The following is a 16,109-nucleotide window of genomic DNA, read 5'->3' as shown; positions in this document are numbered from 1 at the left end:
CATACCTAAAGTATGGTTGAATTATGCCTGTTTTTTATTGATGAAACTCAATTCGTATAGAATATATTCCATCAGGCCTGGCTTTTTTTGCTCAATATTTCATCTTTAAGATTGATCTACATTCTTCCATGTATGTGTAGTTTATTCACTTTTTATTGTTGCATACTATTCCAAGGCATGAACATGTTACAACTGACTTATTCATTTGAATTTTGATGGGCGTTTGGAATATATGTATCTGGCCCACTACAATGCAACTTTGAAAAGTCTTAGCCATATTCTAGTATACATAAGCTGAAACTTACAGGGGATGTATACATAAGAGTGGAGTTACTGGACCATACCACACATGTATGTTTAGTTTTACTAGAGATCGGCAAAAATTTTCCAAAGTTTCCATCCCACCAGCAATGCCTAAGAGTTCTTGCTCCTTCACATTCCCAACAACACTTAGGTTTTGTGTTTTTTTGTTTTTTTGCAGGTCTGGTTGGCAACCCTTTCCTTTATAATAAATAGAATAGTTGGAGAGAGAAGCCCTCATTGGACTTTCTGAACCTCTTATAATCCGTAAGTGCTGACCCTTTCTTTTTGTTGTTTTTGTTGTTGTTTTAATTTTGGGCCACACCGCATGGCATGTGGGCTCTCAGTTCCCTGACCAGGGATTGAACCTGCACCCCCTGCAGTGGAAGCATGGAGTCCTAACCACTGGACCGCCAGGGAAGTCCCAGCTGACCCATTCTAAAGGTCATCAAAACTTCCTCTGCCTTCTTGTTATGCACTATTAGAGAGCCTCTTAATTTAGAACTTATTGAGGTAATAACCTAGATTAGTTCTAAAGGAGCTATTACACTTTTTAAAAGCTGGACAAAAGTCCTGAGAAAAGAGACTAAATTTACCAAAGACCCAGTAGACAGGAGACCTATAACTAAAATGGAGAAGAACAAGCAGTTCTGTGTTATCTGTAAATCAAATAAACATCAGATTCGGTAGGAAAAATACAGATCTCACTAATGTGACTGAGAAAGTTAATCACAAAGAAAAATAATTCTGAGGAAAGCAGTGTGGGAACATGGGAATTAAATAAAGAAAAAGCCTCCTGGGGCTTCCCTGGTGGCGCAGTGATTGAGAGTCCGCCTGCCAATGCAGGGGACGTGGGTTTGTGCCCCGGTCCGGGAGGGTCCCACATGCCGCGGAGCGGCTGGGCCCGTGAGCCATGGCCGCTGAGCCTGCGCGTCCGGAGCCTTTGAGCCATGGCCGCTGAGCCTGCGCGTCCGGAGCCTGTTTGAACAAAAAAAAAAAAAAAAAAAAAAAAAAAAGAAAAAGCCTCCTCTTCCTTCATTTCTGTCTTCTCCTACACACACAGATACACACACGTACACACAAATTATTTCACTCACCACCTCCAGCACTAATTAGTGAGTGACTTTCTTTCCCTGGAAATGCTGACAAGTTCCAGCTGAATACATTTTTTAAAAAAAGAAAACTGAAAATTCTTTGAATATGTGTTAATATTTTTTCTCTCGTGATCGAGTTCCATATATACAGAGCTAAACCCCAAATGGGCAATTTCTCCCAAGGTTCCAGGAACCTTGGGCTCTGTATGAAGATCCCAAATATACTTCCTAAACAATTCTTTTGTTTTCTATTTAGAAAACTGACAAGAACAATACATTTTTACATAAAGGCATAGAAACTGGATATAGTCAATGGATACCTCTTCATCCTTGATGGAGCATCTGCTTTGCAAGCTTTTAAAATCAGGCTATGACTTTCCTTACCTAGATCTATTTAGACATCAGAATTAATCAAAAATTCAATTTATTCCTTATTTTGGAGATGATTTACGATGGTGTATTTCGTCTCTCTGGCAAGATCCTACAATGTGTAGGTTAGATCAATAGTTAACTGGGAGATGTAATATGAATTGACTGCTCTTCTGACATGAACTCATTTGCAAATACAAGTAAGAGATTTTAGGTGGTATTATTAGGAAATGGACCAGTGGTTCACAATTATCATATTTATCTGGAGGAGCTTTTTAAAATACACATATCCTGAAAATTCTGATTCAACAGCACTGGAGTATCATATCTACTTTTTTGAATTACCCTAGTGACTATGAAACCCAGACAATGTTAAAAACCAATGAAATGAGGAAGAAGAAAGATGGAAAAATCAAATGCCAAAGGACCAATCTCTTAAGTCTGAGACTTTTTAAAGGTTATTAATATTGGAGTTAGTATTTCAAATTTATGGTATGATGTGCTCATAACACTCCTCCCACTTTCTCCTCTACCCTCCCAGCCACTATAACAAGGAAACATGACCATGCGTTTGTCAGTCTGAACCCTATTTCTGTTGACAAGGGCTATATTTCAGTTGAGCTCACTTTCCCCCTTTCCACCACACATAGGACTTTATTCCTCAGGGTTTATTAAATGCATTCCACTATATTCTGGTTTATGGTAACTTTGTTCTACATAGTCCCATTATATCCAAACATTTGTACTTTTTCAAATATGAAAGAACTGAGGAACCAAACTGATCAAATGTTACTTTTTTAAAAGCTGCAATAGTTTCTGATGCACCTCTTTCTTTGAGGAAAGATATTATTGTGTACTCTATTAAAAATGGGACAGTTCACACAAGAAACAAGCAAACATTGAGTAAAAGCCTGTATATTTTAGCAGGCTTGAGGATTATCAAAATTTTACTGGGATAACATATACCATTACTAGGTAAAGTAAAATCAGAATACAAGTTAAACTTTATTCAGACATTCACTGACCAGTTCCAACCCAGACTGAAAGCAAGGGGTCTCTGTTCAGTCCTGCCTATACTAACCCCAGCCTATCCACTCTAAGTGAGACATTTCCAAAGCTAAACACATAATAACAAGAAAAAAAATAAGCCACTAAGTTGTAAAACAATTCACCATAATTTTGCATTTTACCTTTTCAAATAGTAAATATAAATATTTTGTCTTCTAGACCAAATGGCATGGTTTCTATTAAACTAGCGCAAGCTAAAAATAAGGTCATTCTAAAAGACTATAAAGAACAAAGCATCAAATGATTGCATATAACCAAACTAGAATTTTATGACCAATTCTATAAAAATAATAATTAATCTTCTGAATTCTAAGTGGCAGACACTATGCAGAATAGAAGATGACAAGAAACTCACTGATAACAGATTAAGAGGCAATTTGCTTTTCTTGAATAATATCAAAATGTCGTTTCCTTCTCACTAAAAACAACAAAACTATTAGCTAGAGCATTATTTGAATGGCCTATTAAAGCCAAGGAACGAATAAAAAACATGAGGTTATTATCTTCAATGATTAAAAATTGTCACCCATTATAAATATATCCAGTAATCTGAAATTGCTTAAAAGGAAATCGGATATAGACACAATTTCCCTAGGATAAAAGCTGATTTCTTTTCCTTTACTGCCAAGTACTTTCTCTTTTATAAGTAATCTCCCTGTCTTTTTTTCCTCCAATAGAGAAATAAACACAAACATTTGGAGAGATTTACAAACCAGTGCAATGATATCCAGTCTTCAGAGTAAATAATATGTTTTACTTTTTTTTTTTTTTTTTTTCTATATGCGGGCCTCCCACTGCTGTGGCCTCTCCTGCTGCGGAGCACAGGCTCCGGACGCGCAGGCTCAATATGTTTTAAAGAAACAAGACATTCGTCATTCTCATCCCTTCCCCTTGTTATACACATGAAATATACAAAAGCTAAGCCATTATAAGTGAAATATGATCAAAAAACACTCAAGATAAGAATTTGATTCTCAGAATTAGAATATAGACTTGTTTTTCCCTAACCAGGTAAGAGTGCTAAGTGTATTGTTCTCCATGTGGTCAGCAAATTGGGAAAATTTTAATTTTTTTCACCTGCATTTGAGTCTCATGGGCCTTCTCTATAACCCTTGAAAATATATTTATCATAGCTACTTATACTCCTAAATGGAAACAACAGTAATAAGTTCAGAAAACGGTCTTCAAATTATTATAAAATGTATTTGTCATCATAAACATGATTGTATAAACTAGTAGCTAAGAGCTAGTGAATTTCTCTGAACCATGTAACATAAATTCAAGTCTTAATATTGGCTTTTCACTTTGTGACTACTTCTTTAAAAAAAACTTTGTGCGAGAGTATGGCAGAACTAAATACCACGAAAACTATTTCAGGTACAAAAGTAAAAAATATATATTTCTTAAAAAATATATATATTTCTTTTTTTTTTTTTTTTTGGGTTGCACCGCGTAGCTTGTGGGATCTTAGTTCCCTGACCAGGGATTGAACCTGTGCCCTCGGCAGTGAAAGCTCAGGGTCCTAACTGCTGGACTGCCAGGGAATACCCCTAAAATAAATATTTTAAATATTTAAATATACAGCCAAGCTTCCCCTACTCCCCCCGCAAAAGAAGATTGGATGGCTATCTCCAAAGGCTGCAAACATCTAGAAATCTTGAATCCAGAGTTAATCATGCATTAAAATGAGCAGTGGTCTTAGGACAATCTGCCAACCCATGTCATTTAGCTCCATTCTTTCATGGAGAGCAGCAGACAAAGTCTACAGTTAGTTCCAGAATAGAAGCAAGATTAGATCCTCCTGGGACGAGATAGCAAAGAGTAAATTAGGAGGAAAAAAAATCCACAGAGGAAGATGGTGTTGAAATTTGCCTATCAGTTTCTCAACTTGAGATAGAGGGGGGTAAGTTCATTAAGCTTTCATAACTATAAACCAGTGTTCATGTAGCATTTGGGTTAGAATTCATACTATTTATATGATTCTTAAAACTCCAAGCTAAGAATTGTTTTCAAATGGTGCTTAATAGGTAGTGACTTCAGGAACCTGGCATAAACAAAGGTAAATCCACATTTAGAGGAACCATTTTCAACCCAGGTCAACTAGAACATCCACAATCAAAAGTTAAATTCCCAGAGGGGATATATGTATATGTATAGCTGATTCACTTTGCTATACAATAGAAATTAACACAACATTGTAAAGCAACTATATTCCAATAAAAATTTTTTTTTAAAAGTTGAATTCCCACAGTTAAAAAGGAAATACAGGATGGAATGAATTGGGAGATTGGGACTGACATATATACGTTATGTATAAAATAAGTAACTAATGAGAACCTACTGTATAGCACAGGGAGCTCTACTCAATGCTCTGTGGTGACCTAAATGGGAAGGAAATCAAAAAAAGAGGGGATATATGTATACATATAGCTGATTCACTTTGCTGAACAGCAGAAACTAACACAACATTGTAGAGCAACTATACTCCAATAAAAATGAATTAAAAAAAACAAATACAAGTTATATCAGCCACGAACTTGAACTTGGAGAACAAACAACCAATCAGACCCACAAAACTACAGACATCAGAATGATCAGATACAGAACAGAATGTAAATTAACTATATTTAACATGTGTAAATAATAAGAGGGTATTGGGATTATTTCAAAAGAAGGAGAAACTATCAAAATGAGGTATATTTGAAGATAACCATACTGGTCTTATAGAAATACAATATATAAGTGAAATTAAAAATTTAATTAACTAGTTAAACAGCTGGAAAGACAAAGCTGAAGACAAAACCAATGCAGCAGAAGACAAATCTGGAGAAATTATACAGAAGGAGACCCCGAACTATAAAAAGGGAAAGAGTATGAAAGAGAAGGTAAAAGGAATGGGTGACAAAAAGAGATAATCTAATACCCCGTAATCGACATACTAGAAAGAAATAAAAGGAAGAATGTGGAAGAGACAATATTCAAAGAAATACTAGCTAAGGTTTGTTTCAGAATTAAGAAAAAAATTCAAATTCTCACAATCCCAGTATATCTAAAGCAGAATAAATAAATGGAAATAAATGGAAATGTAAAAATCTGTAGAGCCTCAAAGACAAAAGAAGATCTTGAAAGAAGGCAGAAGTTAAAGGCAAATTAACAAAAATTAAAATTAGACAACGGAGTTTTCAAGAGTAATAACAAAAGTCAGAAAAGAGCAAAATAATATCAAAATGTGCTAAGGAAAAAAATAATTGTCAAGACAGAATTCTACACTCAGTAAAATTATTATTTAAGAACATGGGGAAAATAAAGGCATCAGACAAGGTCTGAGTATATACTATTAATAGAGGCTCACTAAAGATGTAGGTACAGGATTTAATTTAAGAAAAATTAAAATGAGCAAAAAAGAAGGTCTGAGAGACAAGAAAGGATGGTGAGAAATTTAAGAAGGGAAAAGACAGTAGTAAACATAGATTAAACTGGAAAAAAAGATATTGAATATGTAAAACTATAATATCTACTTTGTGGGGTTTATTTTTTTTAAAGCCACTGGAAAATAATAGCAAATAAGACAGTAGGAAAGTAACAGGAGTTCAAATATTCTAAAATCACTACATTGTTGAGTGAGAGATTAGAATTTTTAAATTAAAATACAGAATAAGCACTGAAACCAAAAGAAATACCATAGTAAAAATAGAATAGTGGATACGCAATAGCATTTTTGAAGTAAATCCAAATGTATCATTAATCACAACAAATTTCATGTTAAAAGTCAAGGTGTTTCAGACCAGAATTTTTAAAATCTAGATATACGTAGTTTACATTAGACAACATAAAATAACAAACTGATTGGGCTGTACTAATGTTAGAAACTATATACTTTAAGACAAAAAACATTCTAGAGTTAAAGGAAGCACAATAGTATAAAAGATTCACCAGAAGATATAATAATTTAAATATAAATGGACCCAAAATACAGTTTCAAAATATATAAAAAGAAAATTGAGAGAACTATCATAGTAAATTTACAAATCTACCATCATAATAAGCATTCTTAAAACCTTTCTTATCAATAAACAAGTGAAAAAATGAAGAAGAATATCGAACATAGCCTCAATATTCTGAATTACATAGGATTATTCTTAATAATTGGAAAATACACATTTTCTTAAACCATATGTGTATCGTTTGCAAAAATATAAAATATTCTTTCGTGAAAATATAATTATTAATCATTACAAAAGTCAACAGCAACAGAAAACTTGTTTAAATGCTCATATATTTTGAAAATTAAAATATGCTTCTAAGTAACTCAGGAATGCTAGTAAAATGATATTTAGAGAAAAAAGATTAATGCATCTAACGTGTATATTAAAAGCAAGGAAAGCAGATAATTTTAGAAATTTTAAAACATAAAATTGACTCCAATAAAGTATATGGAATAAAGTAATAAAAATATAGCAGAAATTAATGAAATTAAAAAAATACAATAGAGGATCACAGAAACCACCTGACCTTTTAGAACAGAGCAATTAAATTGACAAACCTCTGGCAAGCTTGATTAATAAAAGAGAGAGCATACTAATAAGTAATATGGAAATGAAAAGGGTGCATAGCTATAGATGCTGCAAACATTTTAAAAAATAGTAAAAGAATATTATCAACTTTATGCTACCAAAAACGTTGAAATTGATTCTTAGGAAAAAAATACATACCTTGCCAAATGGACTTAAGAAAAATAGATCACTTGAATAGTTTTAAAACCATTAAAGAAATTTAATCAGTAGTTTTAAATATTCCCACAAATGAAATACCAGGCCCCCAGCAACTTCTATTCACTATTCAAGGACAGATAATTCCAATCTTAAATACAGTATTTCAGAAAATACAAAAAGAAACACTATTCAACTCATTTTATGAGGCTAGTATAATTTTGATACAAAACCAGGAAAGGAAAATATGAGAAAGGCAAATTACAGGCCAGTTTCACTCATTAATACAGATGTAGAGTATTCCTTAACAGAATATTAACAAAATAAATCCAGCAATTTAAAAAAATTACAGTTTTACACCAAAAGCAAAAAAAAGTGAAAACAAATTTGATTACATTAAAATTTAAAACTTCTTCATCAAAGAACACTATTAACAGAGTGAAAAGGCAGCCTACTGAATGGGAAAAAATATTTGCAAATCACATATCTGATAAGAGGTTAGTATCCAGAGTACATAAAGAACTCCTACAACTCAACAACAACACAACAAATAGCCTGATTGAAAAACGGGCAAAGAACTCGAATAGACATTTCTTCAAAGAGGACATGGAAATGGCCAACAAGCATATAAAAAGATGCTCAACATCACTAATCATTAGAGAAATGAAAATCAAAACCACAATAAGATATCACCTCATACCCCTTACTGCTACTATCAATAACACAGAAAATAACAAATGTTGGGAAGGATGTGAAGAAATGTATAAAATGGTGCAGCTGCTATGGAAAACAGTATGGCGGTTCCTCAAAAAATTAAAAATAGAATTATCATATAATAGAGCAATTCCACTTCTGGGGATATACCCAAAAGTTTTGAAAGCAGGATCTCAGGAGATATTTGCACAGCCATGTTCACAGCAGCACTATTCACAACAGCCAAGAGACAGTAGCAATCCAAATGTTCAGACAGATGAATGGACAGGCAAAATGTGGTCTATACATAGAATGAAGTATTATTCCATTTAAAAAGGAAAGAAATTTTGACACATGCTACAACCTGGATGAAGCTTGGGGACATTATGCTAAGTGAAATAAACCAGTCACAAAAGACAAATACTGCATAATTCCACTAATACGAGGTATCTAGAATTGTCAAATTCATAGAAACTAAAAGTTGGACGGTGGTTGCCAGGGTCTTGGAGAATGGGGTTATGGGGAGTGTTTAAAGGGTACAGAGCTTCAATTTTGCAAGAGGAAAACGTACTGGAGATCTCTTTCACAGCAATGTAAATATGCTTAACACTACTGAACTGTACATTTAATAATGATTAAAGATAATAAATTTTATGTGTTTTCTTAATACAATAATTTTTTTAATATTAATTTTAATTTACCCCAGGAATGTAAAGTTGGTTCAACTTTAGGAAATCTATTAATATAATTTACCACATTAGCAAATAAAAGGTAATAATGTGAATGTCTCAAAAGATGAAAAAAACTGATAAAAATCAATATTCATTCTTAACTGAAAAAAAGACCTAACAAACCTTGTTCTCAAATTAAAAATTATCTTCTGGGACTTCCCTGGTGGTCCAGTGGTTAAGAATCTGCCTACCAATGCAGGGGACGTGGGTTCAACGCCTGGTCAGGGAACTAAGATCCCACATGCCTTGGGGCAACTAACCCCTCGCACCGCAACTACTGAGCATGCAAGCCACAACTAGAGAGCCCGTGTGCTCTGGAGCCCACATGCCACAGCTAGAGAGAAGCCCACACGCTGCAATGAAAGATGAAAGATCCTGTCGCAACTAAGACCCGACGCAGCCAAAATAAATAAATAAATAAACAAAAATTTTTTAAAGGTTATCTTCTACACACACACACACACACATCACACACACAGAGCTTATAACTAACATATTTAATGGTGAAACATTAAAAAGATTTCTTCTGAAATCCAAGGTAAGGCATATTTGCCTGCACTTCTATATAATACTAGACTGCAGGTCTAACTAGTACAATAAAAACAGTGGAATAGGGTTAGGGGAAACCCAGAAAGGGAAGGAGGAGAGAAAAAAAAGAAGGAAGGGAGGAATACAGGCAGAGATGCATGGAGGGGGAGAAGGAGAAAAACAGAAGAGAAGAAAAAGGAAGGAAAAGTTAAAGGCATAAGGAAAGGAAAACGTATAACTATTGCTTTTCTCATATGATATGATGGTATATAAAACAACCCAAGTGACTGTACAGATAAATTATCAAATTTAGTAAGACAGGTCAGCAAAGTTGCTAGATGTAGTTGTTACATAAAAGTCAATCTCATTTAGGTACAATAATGACAAATAGAACATTTAATTAATTTCAAACATACCATTTGTAACAGCACAAAATATTAACTATTTAAAACAGAAGTCATGAAGACCTGTTAGAGAAAATTATCAACTTTTGTTTGAAGACATTAAGGAATATGTAAATAAATGGAGAGATTTATCATATTCATGGCTTAGAAAATTCGATATTATAATACTGGGACAATGTCAATTCTTCCCAGACTGAGCAATGGTCTTTCTATAAAACTTCAGAAAAGACTTTATGTGAAAATTAACATGCTAATTCTATGTGCATATGAAAGAGCAAGAGACCAAGAACAGTCAAGACACTCCTGAAGAAGAGTCAAGTCAAAGTTCGTCCTCTGCCAGATATGAAGACTAGAAAGCCATTTTTAATTGAGATGGTATAGAATTAGGGCATAGAGAATCAAGTAAACTAACAGAACACAAATGAGAACCACAAAACAGACCCAGGTAAATATGAACATTGAATATACGATACAGGTAGCATCACACACCAATAGGAAAGCAGGGACTACTGAATAAACACACAAGAATAACCAGCTACCCCTTTAGGGAAAACACGGACTTGGATCTCTTCCTCACATCTTCTAAAAAAAACAATTTCAGATTGGTTGAGGGCTTAGCACTTTTAGAAAAAGAATGTGATACAACATCTTTTTGATAAAAAGATGCATTCTTAAACAGGACACAAAGAGTGAAAACATAAAGAAAATGATAAGTCATTTAAAGCTAAGAGCTTTTCTGTTTATCAAAAAATATCTAATAGAGGATGAAAATGGCAGCCACAAAGTAAGAGTGATTATTTGCAATAGCATATAATCATCACAAGATTAGTATGAGAATGTTCCTACTAATTTTTTTAAAAAAAAGAAGGGTAGTGAGACTTCCCTGGTGGCGCAGTGGTTAAGACTCCACGTTCCCAATGCAGGGGGCCCAGGTTCCATCCCTGGTCTGGGAACTAGATCCCACATGCATGCTGCAACTAAGAGTTCACATGCCACAACTAAGGAACCAGTGAGCCACAACTAAGGAGCCCACCTGACACAACTAAGGAGCCCATCTGCTGCAACTAAGGAGCCACGTGCTGCAACTAAGGAGCTCGCCTGCTGCAGCTCGCCTGCTGCAGCTAATACCCAAGGCAACCAAATAAATAAAGTAAAAAATAATAATAAAAAAATTAAAAAATAAAAAGGGTAGTAAATTACATTAAAAAAAGACAAAACATGAATGAACAATATATGAAAAATGATCAACCACATTAAAATAATCAAAGAGAGGAAATTAAAAACGACAATGAGGTAAAATTCTGACAATGTAGTGTGTTAGGAAGGATACACGGCAACAGGAACTCATACACTGTGGTAGGAGTATGCAGTTTTTGGAAAGCAATTTTGGGATTAGCTTGCAAAGCTGAAGAGCTACATACCCTCTAATGAACAATTCTACTGTGCAAACACATGAAATTGGCTTAGGGGTTACTACTTTGTTCATAAAAATTATAGACAGAATAGAAATTAATAACGCATCACAAAATGAATATGCCTTAGACATAATATGGCACCTCTGTACCAGGAAACAAGCACAATAATGAACACAGCAGCATTATTTATAATAGCAAAGATAGATGGAAGCAACGCCAATGTCTGCAGCAGGAGAACTGGTAAATAAAATGAATATACAATGAAATAATTGTATTCAAGCCTTACCGTTCTTATCTAATGGAGTACCCCTGTTCCAGAGACTTCTGCTCTGGTTAATTCTCCCTTTCCCTCTGGAGAATAAAATCTGTTATTTCTGGCTATCTGCCCTCTACACCGTATTTATATATAATTGACCTATCGGATTCAAACCGTGGTTTTATTTCAGAACTAGTAAGTACTCGTGAGCCTTATTTACTCTATCGTTTTCCACTTCCATTCCCCCACCCCACAATACAGAGACACAAACACACACAGATTTCGGGTCCCACTCTTCACTCGACCTCCAAAATAGTCAAGTCTCTTACAATACCTGAGGAAGTGTCCACTGCCTCAACAGCTGTGATGATGGCTTAATGCCCTTAAAACCCTGACTCTATATTAAGGACCAAGAAAAGAATTTTTTAACACCTGAACAAGGACAGAGGATGATTAAGATACAAATTTTATATGCTAGCTTATTTTATTTCTAATTATATTCTTAGTAAATGATGTTAATATTCAACAGGAATGACTTTGTCACTCAGTACTTTTGCCCAGTAAAAACCAGAGCCCCTAAGCATTTTATTGGCACTAAAGCAGTCAGCTGTGACATACGATAACGGCAAGGGTAAAGAAATTCTGCTCCGTTTCTAAATTAACTGTCTTTTCGATGACTTGAATGTAGGAGACTGAACATATGTAGAGGAGATCACAATAATTTTAAAAGGTGTTGACAGTATTATCATAATAGTCCCCTGTTTAAACCAATGCTGACCCTCATGCATGTGTATTATATGGTTTAAGTAACCCAAAGCAGATGCTATATGGGTAATCCAGAAACAACTATAACGATCATTCATATCTCATGCTTGTAGATGAGAGAAGGGTAAATGACTTACTCAGCGAATTCTATTTCAACAGCATCGCCCTCCATCTTCAACACCCAACATCACAAAACTAGTTACTGGTGAGGCTCACTTGTCAGTGTTCTCCAGCATGTTATGGTGCCTATTAAACAAAACATCAGTTTTAGGTGTTTGTTTATCTTACAGAATGATTTACATATGATTTCTTGAGCTATATATTAATGCACATAAAAATATGACTTGAGAAAAATTTCTCCTGTAATTTAAATTTACTACTGGTCTCTAACTAGCATGACATGTGTCCATGGTCAAGTGACTTTATCTAGAAGATATATTTTCATCTATATATTTTAGTAGCATGTAAACAGACCCTAACTTCATGTCAAGCCATTTAATGAGACATCATCATCGTCATTAAAATCATTTGTTTTTATGTATCTACATCCGTGTGGCTCCATACTAAGCACTATGAAAAGTGAGAATTAAAATGTCTCTCCTTCACAGGATATGCAATTTAAAATAAAACAGGAAAACGCATATTGATGACACTAAGATCAAACACAGACACTAAACATAAGCATATAAGTATGTTTGATTACATCAAATGGTTAGATGAATGAGGGGGGTTTTAAGATTTCATTTTAAAACAGTTAAGATTTCATGAAAATCTCAACTTCTCTGTCTTGAAGGCTTATTTCAGCACTTGGGTTTGAAGAGGGGTCTTAGTAAGGATAAGGACCCTGTAGTCTAGGGTTTCAGAGAAAGAAAACACTCCAGAAAAGGCCATATCATAGGGTAATTTGTAAGAGGGGCAAGATTAGTAAGATGACCAAGGGGCAAGTTCCATGTACCCGAATATCAGAAAAATATATATATTTAATTAATATACCACCACCTGCTGACAACCCATTCATCTGGCTAGCAGGGCCAAATAGTGTTTTTCTAACACTATTCAGGAAGACTTCACTTCACTTTGAGCTCCTAAATAGGCCAAGCCAATAATCTTTAAAAACCCAGATCAGGGCTTCCCTGGTGGCGCAGTGGTTGATAGTCCGCCTGCCGATGCAGGGGACACGGGTTCGTGCCCCGGTCCGGGAAGATCCCACATGCCGCGGAGCGGCTGGGCCCGTGAGCCATGGCCACTGAGCCTGCGCGTCCTGAGCCTGTGCTCCGCAGTGGGAGAGTCCACAACAGTGGGAGGCCCGCGTCAGTGAGAGGCCCGCGTACGGCCAAAAAAAAAAAAAAAAAGAGGAAACTGCTTTATCCTATTAGGTTCTCTCAAACTAATACAGGTCTGGCTCTTTTCTGCTCGTGGTTCTCCAAGTGTGGTCCTGGGAAGAGGACATCAGTATCACCTGGCAACTTGTGCGAAATGGAAATTCTCAGGCTCCACCCCAGACCTACTCCATCAGACAACTGGGGGGGGTGGTGAGGACCAGCCATCCGGTTGATCAAGACCCTTAGGTGATTCTGCTACGCACTCAGGTTGAACACTACTGCTTTGTACCTGTCCAATAGTAGCACCATCCATGCTTGCCCTGTTCCCACAGTCAGGACAGGTATTTCAGTTCACCTGTAGAACTAATTCAAGAAAAAAAATGGTTTTGTCACTTAATCTTCACACTGAAAATGGCATATTTATGTTGGTCAATAAATACTCCCCAAATGGAATAATACTCTTAAACACTCCATACTCATAAACTTTCAGTGTTACAGGGATTGTAGATTGTAGTGTTTACAAAACATTTTCTAATATATTATCAATGAAGCCAATAGATTTAACAAGCTCCCAGGGGTCTTCATTCTCTCCTGGGCCTCACACAGAGAAGACCCTAATAGGCGGAGATCTCACAGCACCGCATATAAGAGCTCTCCTTTGTGTGCCAGGAGGGAGGGCTGGAAAAAGTCTCCTGGAAGGTCTAAGAGTAAAGACAAAAAAAAAAAAAAAAAAAGCCTGAGATTTCCTTCTTGCTGATTCATCAGGCCCTGAGGGTCATCCTTCCCCTCTCCCAGCAGAGCTGAGACACTTCCAATGGGCCAGGCCCAGTTCTCAGTGTCAAGATCTGGAAATCAATGGTTTTACAGTGAGGGAATGGCATTCCCTAACTCTTAGTCTGAGGCTGTAGCTAAAACCAGACAACCCTTTTTGAAACACCAAACCATTTAAGCCAAATCGAAAAAAGTTCAGCTTCTTTGACAAGCACACTGAAAGACACTTTTACGCGTGTTAGGCTAAAATCCCACCAGGTCCCTGGAAAATCCTCTACCTGCGTTAGCCCCATGCTCAGTTCCCACAGTCCCCAGGAATGCAGACCTTCCTGCCCGTCACCAACACCAATTACCTCCCACCAAACTTCACGATGAAAAAGGGGGACAAAAATAATCACTATTTCAGCAGCGGTCATTTAAAAAAACATGATAATAACGTCGAACTCCCTCCAAAATTAGCCTCCACCGTCCTATAAATTGGTTTTCTTTGTGATCTAAAATTGACTCGCAGGGCACCAGTTAGAAAATAGTCGCTGAAAAGCCGGGGCCTCCGAGCTTTCGGATCCTGCCGGCCTTTCATCGTGTAAACAAACGCATCAGATTTAAAGCTTTCCCATAATTGTTATGCTAACCTTGGAGCGAAACCTCTCCATTTGCATTTGAAGGAGCTAAATATTAGGCAGGAAAGAAAGTACTCTCTTTGAAAGCCTGAGAAAATGTCCCCGCTCGGGGCTGCCGGGCCATCTGGGCCGCGGGCTGGGGCGCAGCTCCCGCCCCCCGCGCCCTGGTAGCCGCGCGCCGGGAAGAAGGGGCGCCCCGAGGGCCGTCATCTGGCTGCAGAAGAATGCGGACGGGCCCCCGGAGCCTTAGGGCGCGGGGCCGGGCTCGCTCGGGGCGGGGGCGGCCCGGGGATGTGGGAGCCAGGCGTGCCTTGGGGATAGATCACGCGGCCTGGGATCCTTGCCCTTTTCCCAGGGCGCATCCCCTGGGCCCACCGCTTCCTGGATGCCCGGGGGAGAGGGGCGTCTCCGCAGCAGGGTGAGGGGCTCGGAGGCGCGAGGCGGGGTGTGGAGAGCGTAGGCCTGTGCTGGGAAGGAGAAATGCACATTCTGTAAGCGCTCTGACCCACTTTGAACTTGATCTCCTGGAGTCTCCAGATCCAGCCCGTTTAGTCGAGGCCAGTAAGCCCCCTATGCACACCAAGCTTGGAGTAATTAAAAATAAAAACGCTGCACCGTTGGGGGTTTTTTATAGAAAGGAGGGAAGGCTCGAACTTCCCATCAGCCTATTCTGGGGCAATCAAGAAAAGCCTTGCAGCCCTCTACCTTTTCCTGCAAACGGAACTAAAGCGTATCTAGGATGAGTTACGGGAAAATCATTCCTGGGGGAAAAACATCGAGGGCTTCATACACCAGGAGGACAGAGCTGGAGGGGATAAGATGCTCCTAGATTCGAAGCATATAATTATTTTCTTGCACCACTTCTCATTTTAATCTCATTTCGAATATAATTCAAAGGTGCTTTGATTTTTAAATGACTTCACTGTTGTCAGAATTAGCATTTTTCACTAGTCCTAGGAGACATTCCAGAGGAGAACGGTATTTTTATTTTCCTTTTTTCCCCCCCTACGGTCTGACAAAGGCTTCTCATGCATCGCTGGACTGTGTTACAAAGTTAAGGGATT

The sequence above is a fragment of the Neophocaena asiaeorientalis genome, unplaced genomic scaffold (assembly GCF_003031525.2).
Source record: "Neophocaena asiaeorientalis asiaeorientalis breed wild unplaced genomic scaffold, Neophocaena_asiaeorientalis_V1.1 scaffold627, whole genome shotgun sequence".
NCBI lineage: Eukaryota > Metazoa > Chordata > Mammalia > Artiodactyla > Phocoenidae > Neophocaena > Neophocaena asiaeorientalis.
This window is presented reverse-complemented; position numbering follows the sequence as displayed.